Below are 12,588 nucleotides of genomic sequence, written 5' to 3' on the forward strand. Positions count from 1 at the left end.
TTATGTTTAACAACGTCTATCATTTGAGATCGAATTTACGTATTGTCGTGATAACCTTTATTTACACGTGTTACATGCCAAATTCGATGGAAGTTCTAGCTCCGATCCGCATACTACTCTACACTAATACATCTATGGAGTAAAGGGAAATAGTTCCGGAACAGTGTCTGTTCCGGAACTATTTACCTTTATGATCACTGTAATATGTGTACTGAGTTTGGATATTTGCAGTGAATGCAACTTTGCTGAATAAAAAAGAAAAAAGAACGGTTTCAGAACATGGGGTACTACCTAGACGTATAATATATAAAAGTGACCATTGTAACAAAAGTATAAATTTCTTTTTATTTATCTTGTATATTGATTAAAGAAACAAATGTGTTCATTAAAATACAGACACTCATTTTAATTAGATGTAGTTAACACTATATATCGTCATCATATACCAGTATCGATAAAGTTAACACCTAGGTCAAGGTCCTTAACTTTATGTACTTAGCTAAGCCATTGATAAAAATAGAAAATAGTGCGGGTGAAAGATTTTCGCCTTGTCGAACACCGGAATTACAACCAAACCAATCCGTCAATATATCATGCGGTGAAATACAAAGGGTGGTATTGACGTAAGTGTTGTTGAATTATAAATTTTACCATCGATTTTGTTGCAGCCTATCTCTATCAACAAGGTCACACGCCTTTTTCAAATCGATTAATATAGCAATCGTTTTTGGACAGTTCCTTACAATTCCATTTAGATTGAAAATATGGCCTCTACATGAACAAAATCCATTCTGCTAATCTGCAAATATATTGTTTACTGCTACATATGCGGATACTCGACGGTTTATAAACGCGATAACTTCGACATACAAGAAAGCAGACTGATTCAACGATCATAGTAAAGAGCAGTTCGCTGATGATTTGTCATTTTGAACTTGACAAATAATTGTGCCTATCGCCAGATTGATGGATTAATACTGGTTTCATATGTAAGCTGAAACACAGAATGAGTTACCAAAGATTTTTATTTCTACCGATTGCTATCAATTCCACATGCTTTGCAATTCTTTTCACATGTATTAATCGCCTGATTTCGTCGATAGTTATTAATGTATTTAGTTCCTGGTTTTCATCGTACAACGACTATAGCATACGGTCTTCTAAGAAATACTTGTGCGATAAAACTTGACTATGAAATCTGCTTGTGGTACAACGTCTTCCGTAAAATTAAAAAAAAGCTTTTCCTTAAGATGCATCGTGTTCAACAGTTGTTTGAGTTCATCATTTCAGGAAGATTTAATACTTTTATGTCGAGTTTTAGTCTTTCTACTTGTATCAACAACTAGAATTTACTGTTCCTTGCGTCACTTATCAAAGAAGTGATTTCGCGTCTCCCTTGTGATCTCTATTCGTTGAATGTTCGCATTTTTGTGTGTTTGAGATCAAATCCAAAAAAAGTCATGAATAATTTATTTTAGCCTGCAGCGTTTCGAAGTATTTAATTTCGAGCTACTATATTCGGGTATGTCTGTTTTTAAATTCTGCCAATAGAATAAAATGATCTGTGGATTTAACTCCTGTCAACTAGAAATTGGAAAAGATTATACACACGTATTATCCACCTCCGGTTTTCTTCTTCACATTATGCAAGTGAAATTGTTTTTATTCGAATCCTATCTACCGTTTAAAACACACGTTTTTGATTCATTTAAGAACTTTAAGAATGAATTACCATGTTGATTTGCTGTTTTGTCGATCACTGTCCTGTTTCGTATGGAATCGAGTTGGCCGAGTTTATCATTTCAGAAAGATTTAATACCTTTATGTTGATTATTTTTTATCTTTCTACTTATATCAAAAACTTAAAGTTTACTGTTCCTTACATCATGTATCAAAGTACAAATGTCCAAGTAGATGTTATCCATGTGACTTCGAGTGACCCTTGTGATCTCGATTCGTTGAAACATGTTAAAGTTCGCAATTTTGCGTGTTTGAGATCAGATCCAAAAAAGTCATGGAGAATATATTTCAGCCTGAAACTGTATTCAATTTCGAGCTACTGTATTCGAATATATCTGTTATTGTTTTAAATTCTGCCAATAGAATAAAATATCTGTGGATTTACCTCCTATTACCTAGAAATTGGAAAAGATTGTACACACGTATTAACCACATCAGATTTTCCTCTTAACCCAGTATGCAAGTGAATTTATCTTTATTCGAATCCTATCTCCCGTTTAAAACACACGGGATTTTTTTAACTTGAACTGAAATAGCAAAGATCATACAATGTTTGTTAACTTAATAGTTAAAAAAGTCCAGTTTGAATATATCATTATATATTTTTTTTTATAGAAGCCATTAACAATTAGCTGTTGATAACGAATTTGTATGTTGACTCTATATGTTCATGATGTTCGCGTATAGTTCGGAAATTTACTACTTTATTATACATATCAGAAAGTTCTTCTATTTATGCATTTTTGGGGAGATTTGTCAGGACTTTCAATAACAACTACTGTCTAAGGGTTTATATTTTCAATATTAAAATATGTGTACCCTGTAATATATGTAATAGCTAGAAAATTTGTAAGACAAGACAGAACATATTTCAGCTGGCCTTTAAACAAAAATGTGTACTAGTTCAGTGAAAATAGACGTCACGAAAATAATTTAAACAAATAGGCAAACGGATTTAAATACAGTTCATAATCGTCGACATTTTAGGCATTCGAATATGCATTCAAGCACATGATATCTCTATAAAAAATGTTAACCTTAAAATATTCAAATGTATATGATAATCAGCAATAAGCCTGGTATGATATTTGCAGTGCATACAATAAATGCCTTAATAAGCATTTTTTTTCCAAAAATGTGTATGCAAATTCTAATTAACACAAAAATATTACATTAACTTAACTACGCAAACCAACACTTCTGTATTTCACCACTGCGGCTAATGATTCATATATTCACGATTTTCTTCATCTGACGTATCAATTTGTTTTAAAATATCATTTTGTTCAGATTCGGATTCATCAGACTCTCAAAGTTAACAATAGCGCCATCACCATCGTTCAGATCACGTTGAGAACTTTCTATCTGGGAAAACTATAATTCATCAACAATCTGTAGTTCCTCGATGAACTCTTGTCCTATTTATATGTTATTTCCGATGGGATACTAGAGCAAATTAGAACAAAACTAGCTTGATTTTTTCACTTTGTCATTTTTTGTTTTCAGTTAGGGAAGCAACTCATGATATGAAAAGACGAAAATACGGAATCAGATTAAAAATAAAAATTGCTGACTTTAATATATTAGGATAATTACGAAACAAGCACACGTGTTAAGCTGCTATTGTAATATATAATTCATTTTTGTAATAAGTGAACGAAAGTTGAGTTAAGTGCAGCGAAAACATATTTAACAGGTGCTTTTCGACGTTTAATTTGCAACGTCAACGTCAAATATACGTTTTACCGTATCTGGGTCAAATTTGTCGGACTCCGTCAAATATAATAATAAGCAATTATTATGTTCTGACAATTGCAGTACCAGTTTTACTGCACACGAAAAATGTCTTATTAAGAAGTTTATATTTAAAAATTTCATGTAATTATGCATATTCTAAGCAACACAAAAATATTAGATTGGATTAAATACGCATCATTCAAACAGACAATTATTTATCCATAGAACAAATATATTCGTGAAGGTTTTTGAATCAAACATTGTCTGTAAGATCTTTAAATAGTCCTAAACGGTTCTAACATTGATTATATTTTCATTAGTGTAACACATAGGTAAACATATATTGCTTTTTAAACTTTAAGTTCTACACCCTGTCAAGACTTATGTTCTGCCATTGAAAATAATATTACTTTATAATACTGCTTATAACGTGTTTATACAGAATCCCGTCATGGTCTAACGTTGGAAATTTTACCAGTAGGAAAACATGGTATATTTACTCATTGATATGTATTGCAGTAACCGCCAGAAATATGTTCCTTGATTTGTGCAAAGCATCGATCTGACAAACGATTTGCAACTGACGTTTCAAAATTTAATATTGCAATCTACAGCACTGTTCCAGATGGAGGGTTGAGCGATCTTAAGCATGCTTAACCCAACACCGTTCTTGATGTGCCTGTAAAAAATTAGGTGATTCCAGGTTAATAAGACAAAAGTTTAAACTGTGATTTCGTTTCAATATTATAAATATTTACCATGTTTACGATATTTTTACAAAATTCCGATTCTGTCTACAAAAATAACAAAATTTGCATATTCCCAATCATATTTGTAAGCTGGAATTATTGAGCAAGTGCAAACGCAAAGGTATAACAATTACATGAAGGTGTTTGGTCATTAAAACGATACAGACAAGCATCTAGTCGGTTCTTGTATTGCTTAACTTTTTCGGGTCCAAAAGCAATGTATTATATGACCAAAATTGTGTATTTTGCACGCAAACATGTAGAGTGTCTTTGTGGGGATCTGACAACTGCTTTTATTGTGACATCATGGGCAAACAATATTCGTTTGACATAATTTAAACTTTAAATGAATTAAAATTTAGATTAAAAGTTTAAACTAACGACACAAAAGTTAAAAAAATTAAGGCCCTTATCTCATAATATTTTTTTTGTCAAACTAATGTTCATAAAAGAAAGCTTGGATTGTTCAAATTACTAAGGATGTTCTACCCTAGGAAAAGATAACCTTAGCTGTATTTAGCAAAATCCCTCTCGGAATTGTTTGTTTACAGTGCTCTTGAACTTCGTATTTTGGTTGAACTTTTCACTTTGATTAATCAAGCGTCATTGGTCGGTTTTTTGTAGACGAAACGCACGTCTCCTGTATAAATTTCTAAGCCTGGTATCATTCAGGAGGTTTTTTCCCACCTTCTAGAAAAAGTTGACCGTAATTCGGATTGGGATTATTTTCAGTTCCTTTTAGACATATAGCTGTTGACCTGTAAGGTACTTATACATTCAAAGCTTTATTGTTCTGTTTAGCGATCTTGATAAAGGTAAATTCGCAACAGATTTTCGGACACACAAAAGTGTTTATTTTCATTTGATGCTTTCGATAATGATTTTTTTTGTTTATTGCTGTTGTATTATGTCTGGATGTTAGATTTCTCTTTTAACGTGTGTCATACTTCGACACCTCGACCTTGAATAACTTAATATATAGTATGTAATCTCCAATTGTCGAAGGCCGTGCGTGTACTGCGATGTTTTATTGTCAACTTGTAACCTACTAATGTCAACTTGAAACTAAATTATATCAACAACAAACTGACTAAATTGAAACTGACAAATATCAACTTTGAACTGACAAATATCAGCTTGAAACTAAATAATGTCAACTTGGAACTGTTTAATATCCACTTAAAACTGAGAAATGTCTATGTGAAAAAAAAACTCTTTAGTTTGTTGTGTCCGCTTTTCTGGATATACCTTCATCAGTAACGATCATAACCGAAACAAATTTTTTTTTATCCAAACGTGTATATTTGATAACATTGTGAGGAGTTTCTTTGTATTTTCTTAATTAACGAAATGGCAATTTAAGTAAGTGTACATGTATGTTATGAATCATGTCAAATCTGAAAGTAGACTTAGATAAGTCACCTTGAACTTGAACAATTTCATTTTGGAACTGAAAAATGTCAACTTGGAAATGAGAGATGACAATTTAGAAGTGAGATATGCCAACTTGGCACTGAGAAATATTAAATTGCAGCTGAAAATCGTCCAGATGGAAGCAAGACTAAAAAGGCTCGTATATTTTATTACTAATATTATTTTTAATTTATAGAAGAGATGTAGTCACAGACAGATTTATCAAAAGACCAATTTTTTTATAAAAGAAATAATATTTGGTAAGATTGTGGTATGTGAAATTCTATTTGATAAGATTTAATGTTATGAACTTTTTTTTGATAATGTTGTGTTATGCAAAAAATTGAGAAGACTATGTTATGTGAAATATTATTTGACTAGATTTTGTTATTAATCAAGAAAAACAGACATTCAAATGAACCACAAATTTTTTTTTTCATTGCTGCTTACATGATAAATACTGCGGTTATTAAAAGGACTTTAATCAAAGTTTGGTACACGTATGTGTTGTATCGATTTGAAATTTATTCTTTAGTTTGTTTAGTTCAATCTTTTGTTTAGGTCCTGTGTTGTCAATCAGCGTTTTCAAGTTTTTGATTTGATTCCTCTGATACCTCCGTAAGAGTTACATTGCTGCTAATTGCGTTCCTGTGGCTTTACAAATTTCTAACTATAACTTGAAGTCAAACATCATGATGTCTTATTGAAATTGGTTATATTGATCAATATGTTTTTCTGTTTGAAAATTACTAAGGGATATTTTTTTCAAAAGTTTATACCAAAAAGATCTCTTATGCAAAATTATCATATACATGTTATGTCATTGTATTTTGTTTTATGTCTAAATGACATTTTTAAATGCAGACTTTTTGTATATCTACCTTATACATGCTATAAAGGAAACAAATATTAAACGAAACAAATGGCCAAATAAAATTATATGTAAAATATGACAGACAACACCATCAATACATGATTGAAAAAAAGAAGACAACAATCAACAAAATATGACATAGGAAACCATAGATTTAGCTTCATAAATCATGTCTGAAACAGAAGATTTAATCAGGCGCTTTGTAGGGGTACGCAGTTGCTGGTTGACATCAATACACAAATCACCCTTGTTACATAGTAGCATTTTCTTAAAAGATCGATTTAATGAATATGTTTGACATGCCTTTTGATTGAAACGAAAAACGTTCATCATTCCACATTTAGCTCAGTGGCTAGCGTTTTTTCGTATGGTGTTCTTTCGGTTCCGTTGCAAGAATAATGTCCTTGAAATATATTACCTTTCCTGTTTCCATTACCATCATAACCTATATAAGCTTTTACTTCGAACCAACCGTTAATTGTGTTAGAACAATCCATATCAATGTCCACTAACCATAATTTTTTCCAAATCTGTTAAAAGATAAGACACATAAATTAAACAGTATTACACAACGTATGTCACACTATATTTATAAATTCCTATCATTTCTCTTGGTCTAGCAAAACAAACATGTTCATATTGGGTGTCGAGTTTCTAGTTCCGTCTATATCTAAAATCGTATATAATGATAAGTACAATTTTAAGTCATTCAATTTTTTACAGTGTTAATACTGGTCAAGATTTTAAAGACAACTTATACTATATGACAGGCAGCATTAGTATACGTATGTTCAAACACCGTAAAACCTTTTGATAAACAATCAGCGGATGAGACACAAGCAAATAGCATTAACTCTAAAAGGATCGGGATCGGTTGCTCTGATAGCCACGACAATCAAGATGTAGTCAAATAGGTCTAAATAGGGCCGGTCTTAGCATGATCTTTTTTTGTGTTGTCCAGTTCTGTTGGTGATTCCAATATTTTTTTTATGATACATCATGAAATTGATAACGAATTATTACAAAAAAGTTTACTTATTTAGTTTATTACATATAACATCATTTGGGTTATTAGTCGTCCATAGAGCTGGCGTTCCGTAAGCGAGTTTTCCTTGGAATATACCTTAACCAGGCTCAGGTCCATGCCACTCAATGATATTGTTTCCTTTTCACCATGCATTATACGCGGCATAAAATCGTGGCTTTGTATTGGTATCGACAAGTTGCTTATAGATACAAGAGGAATTTCCTGTGGTCACTGCAAATACTCTACTAGCCCAGTATTCACTAAAGTTTTTTTCTCTATTTTCCAAAAATAAAAAACAAAACAAAAAAACATCAAGCATTTTTTGACTCGAAGATAAGTCAACCTACGTGAACACGGTTTACTGATTCCGAACCGACCAGTCTTACGATAAATTTTCACTTCTGTTCTCGTACTATAAACAACAAATTTATTTATTTTATAAAAAATATTTCCATACTCCATGTTCTCATTACAACAAAATTATTTTTCTTTATCTGTGTAGGTTATTTTATTTAACAGCGTTTTGTTCAAGGTTATAGTTGACTTTCTGATATTGTTTTACATCTCATCCCCCCTTTTTTTTTATTAATTTTGTATTTACATTGTGTCATAGATCAAATTTATTTGTTCAGTGTATGTTTACTTGTTTTTGTTAATATGTTTTTTGATTGAGTTAAGCCATTTCAATTAATATTTTATAGTGTGACTTTTATGTTGTGATGTTACACTATTATTTGAGGTTAGGGTGAAGGTTGGCGCCTGTTCAAACGTTTAAACCCGCTGCATTTGTTTGCACCTGTCCTAAGTCAGGAACCTGTTAATCAGTGGTTGTCTTTGTTAATGTGGTTCATAAGTGTTTCTCGTTTCTCGTTTTTTATATAGATTAGACCGTTGGTTTTTCTGTTTGAATCATTTTTGGGGCCCTTTATAGCTTGCTGTTCGGTGTGAGCCATGGCTCCGTGTTGAAGGCCGTACTTTGACCTATACTGGTTTACTTTTACAAATTGTGACTTGGATGGAGAGTTGTCTCATTGGCACTCATACCACATCTTCTTATATCTATTTGCTGCTATTCCTAATTGTAGCAGAAAGTTTTACTTTAAATTTAAAATTTGCTGAGATGCAGAAATGAACAAACAAGAAAACTTAATTATTAGCACCGTATACCCACAAATAGTTTTCTTCTACAGTTATAAAACTCACAAAAATACCAAATAGTGATTTTAAGAATATACTTTGGTCAGATTTAGGAATTTTTGTCAGATATTCGGACTCCTTGGTTTTTTTCCTACGATTTAGGGTAAAATATTTTGCCCATAACACCTGTTTTCTTCTCATATAAGACTTTAATAGATCATAAAAGGTCATATACCAAAATTTAAGCAGATTCTAGATTTCTTTCCTTTTGATTTGAGACCCAAATATTACCAAATTGAATGCAAATATAAGGTAAAAGTCTGAGCTTTCCTTTTACCGCCATTTTTTCAAAAATTAAATATCTCGAAAAGGAGCTCCATAACCTAGCAATATCTTCAGCTTATTTTGTTCCTTAACTAATGCTCTTCTGACTTACAGTATCAATTTTAAATTCTTTATTTTTTTTTTAATTTCACCTAAGTACACCCTTAAACATTCACGAAAGCAATTGTTTTGTTTTGTTGATTGACAGATTGTTGTTGTTTAACGTTTAATGCCGCTTTCAGCATTTATCGCACACCATCATCGCCGTCAGTTTTGATTTTTGGAGGAAACCAAAAGAATTGAAGTAACCTCGGTTTACCAAGATTTATTTTGTTAACAAATTACATGTATATAGTGTGAAGCCTAGGTGGTCGAGTGGTCTAGCGCGTCGGATACAGTGCAGGCGAATTGATGTCACGATATCTCAGTAGCATGAGTTCGAATCCCGGCGAGGGAAGAACTAAAAATTTGCGAAAGCAAATTTACAGATCTAACATTGTTGGGCTAATGTTTAGACGAGTTAAATATATATATATATATATACTCTTTTTTCAGTAGGAGGATATTAGCACACACAATATAAGGAGTACATTTTAACGATGTGACAGGGGATTTGAAGTTTTTGATTCTGGAGCCTCACTTTACTGGTGCAGAGGAGTTGAAAGTTACTCTAGATAAGGTACTAAATATTATTGTTAGGTTAACAATATTTATTATGTGGATTGGTTGTGAGGAGGATATGGAACTATGTCTGTAAATCTCAAGCTCCACTGGTTCAGTTAAATTGCATTATATATGTCATATAGCCTTTCATGTCTAGTCTTCATTTAAGTTTTTTGATTTTTGGTTTAACTTATTTATTATACATGATGGTTGTAGATATATTTTGCATTAATTGATTAAATGTACAGTTCATGGCCAAAAGTATATAATTGTACCGATATATTACATATGAAATTTTGTTTCTTTCAAAAATTCCTTGACGGATAATTTATTTACCATTATAAGCATCATTGTGACAGATTTATTTCTTTGTTTGTCATCTATTTTTGTTCTGAAGCATTTTCAATTTCTGATGATATAAACACTAGTATGTATACATTTTGTAAAAAGATTTTACAATTTTATTTGGTTGAAATATACAGCAAACTTCCGCACAAAAAAAATAAATTACTGTTTATATCATCAGAAATTGAGAATGCTTCAGAACAAAAATTGTTCGGTGAGGCTTTCAAATCGGAGGAAATAAAAATCTCACCTCACTATAGTTTTAACACGGCCCCTAGCACAAACTTGAGCGGAATTTGTATGCACCTTTTCCTGTAATCGCAATAATTATTCTCACATTTGAGTCTATCATGTCGAAAGCTCAAAAACAAATGCACGCAATAATTTCTGAATTTACAGTATATTAAAATGAAGATAACAATTTTTTTATTTTATTGGACAAAAGTAGGTTGTTATTTTAAACATTTTTGCATTTTGTTTTAGTTTTTTATGCTTGTTTCAATGAGTTTACTCCCACTGGAGGAATACTTGTACGAATAGCTCACCAATCATTATAGGTGTTCCTTGTGTTGTGAACTGTTGAGCCAATTACCTCCTTTTGGACGACAAATCAACCCCTGTACAGACAAACATTATCTGTTAGGTGACCTAAAATATATGAATAACCAATGTAATGCATTACAAAAGATTGATGTGTAGAATTAAAGAAAGTGTGTGCCAAAGCAGAGCTGATTTGACAAAATAGTATCTTCCTTGATTCAAATTGCCCTCAACAAGGTAGTCATCAAAATATCAACGACAATACAGTTATCTGTAGATCTTAATCTAATTGTTTCATTTTTACTTTTTACAGTATCTCTGTTTTCAAGATGATCAACCAGAAAAACTAGTCAAACTCACTATTTAAGTGCAATAACTTCTATGAAGAGTCATTTGTTAATTTTGGTGTAATGGGAAGTTTACAGATCTTGACATTCTGAGTATTTTTGCACGATTAGATTTTCTCTATCTATTACAGTTTTTAAGATCGTTAACAATAAAAGCATTTTACCCTTACATTCTATTTCTATACATGTTAGATGTTGTAAACAGTATCATTCGATATAATGTTCTATATTTGCCAAATTTTACTTTTTTTGTGATGCATTCATCCTTTGAAATCTATCAATGAAAAGTGAGCAGGGTAAGAAGAAATGGACTTACATGTGTGAATGTCATACAAATCTTCCCTACCTTCACTGTCTCCTCTATCTACTGTCAAATCAATACAACATGTATTCCTGGTTATGTCATGTATTAACAACACTCTCGTCTGTAATGTTTACAGTAACAGAACCCTTTCCTACCTTTACTGTCTCCTATATCTACCGTCACATCAATACAACATGGCTATGACACATGTATTTACAACACACTTGTCTATAATGTTTACAGTAACATCACTCTTCCCTACCTTCACTGTCTCCTATATCTACTGTCACACCAATACAACATGTATTTCTGACTGTGCTACATGTATCTACAACACTTTCGTCTGAAATACTTATAGTAACGGAACTCTTCCTATCCTCTGCTGTCCAAAAGTTAAAACTATTTTCAGATAAAACATTGGTCAGGTTATCTGGTAAGGTTAGAATTAGTAACTGGGAAAACTGTGTAGATAACTGAAATATATGAGAATCATCACTAGATATTTGGCATACATGTAATAAATGTTCTCACTGTCTTGGTTTGGTTCTACGTTTTGGTCCTTTTCTATAAAATTTTGAAATATTAAATATTTTGTCCTCAAACACCATTGTGGAGAAATAAAATGTTGCAACTGGTACATTGACATTGGTACCGTTAGTATTAACAATTCTCTAATTCTTAGCCAGTTTATTTTTTTTCTAACCCGTTGATTATTTTTATTCAATCAACGTGTGGTACATTTGATCTCAGTTCTTCATTGATAAACATTTGCTTGTTTTTATGCTTTCTTCTCGGATGTAATGAAAAAAGGTGACCATGTCTGATGACGTTACATAAAAAGAATACATCTTTTTGCAGATCATTTGAAACGAAGGTTTAAGTGTGTCTGCATATCGTCTAAAAATCATTAGAGACACAGATTCCACCACCAAATCTCGTGCAAGACGATATTTTTCCCCTCTCAACATTTAGATTTCAAATATTCGAAACTCTCGGCAAGCCTCACGTTTTAAATTTGAAAATTTAACTGTCACGAGTGGATAAATATCATATTACACTCGATGCAGTGGTGGAATCTGTATATATATATATATACTTTTCTGTGTTATTTTACATGTAACATACCTTTTTCAGTAAATCTTTACTTTTGGGATCGAAGTAACCCATTACGAACACAACTGAAATAAGGATTTCATTGTATGACACAAATGCTGCCAATGGCAAATAAACAAAATAAGTTTTTGTGCCATACAAAATTGGATATAAAATCCTAGTTTATGAAGTTGTGATAGAAAAAATATTGTTCAAGGAACATTTTAAACTTACAATATTAACATTACCACAAAAGAGAGGATTTTTCTTTCCCTATTGTTAATTTTCCCCTTTTT

This window comes from Mytilus californianus, unplaced genomic scaffold, assembly GCF_021869535.1.
Source record: "Mytilus californianus isolate M0D057914Y unplaced genomic scaffold, xbMytCali1.0.p SCAF_9, whole genome shotgun sequence".
Classification (NCBI taxonomy): Eukaryota; Metazoa; Mollusca; class Bivalvia; order Mytilida; family Mytilidae; genus Mytilus; species Mytilus californianus.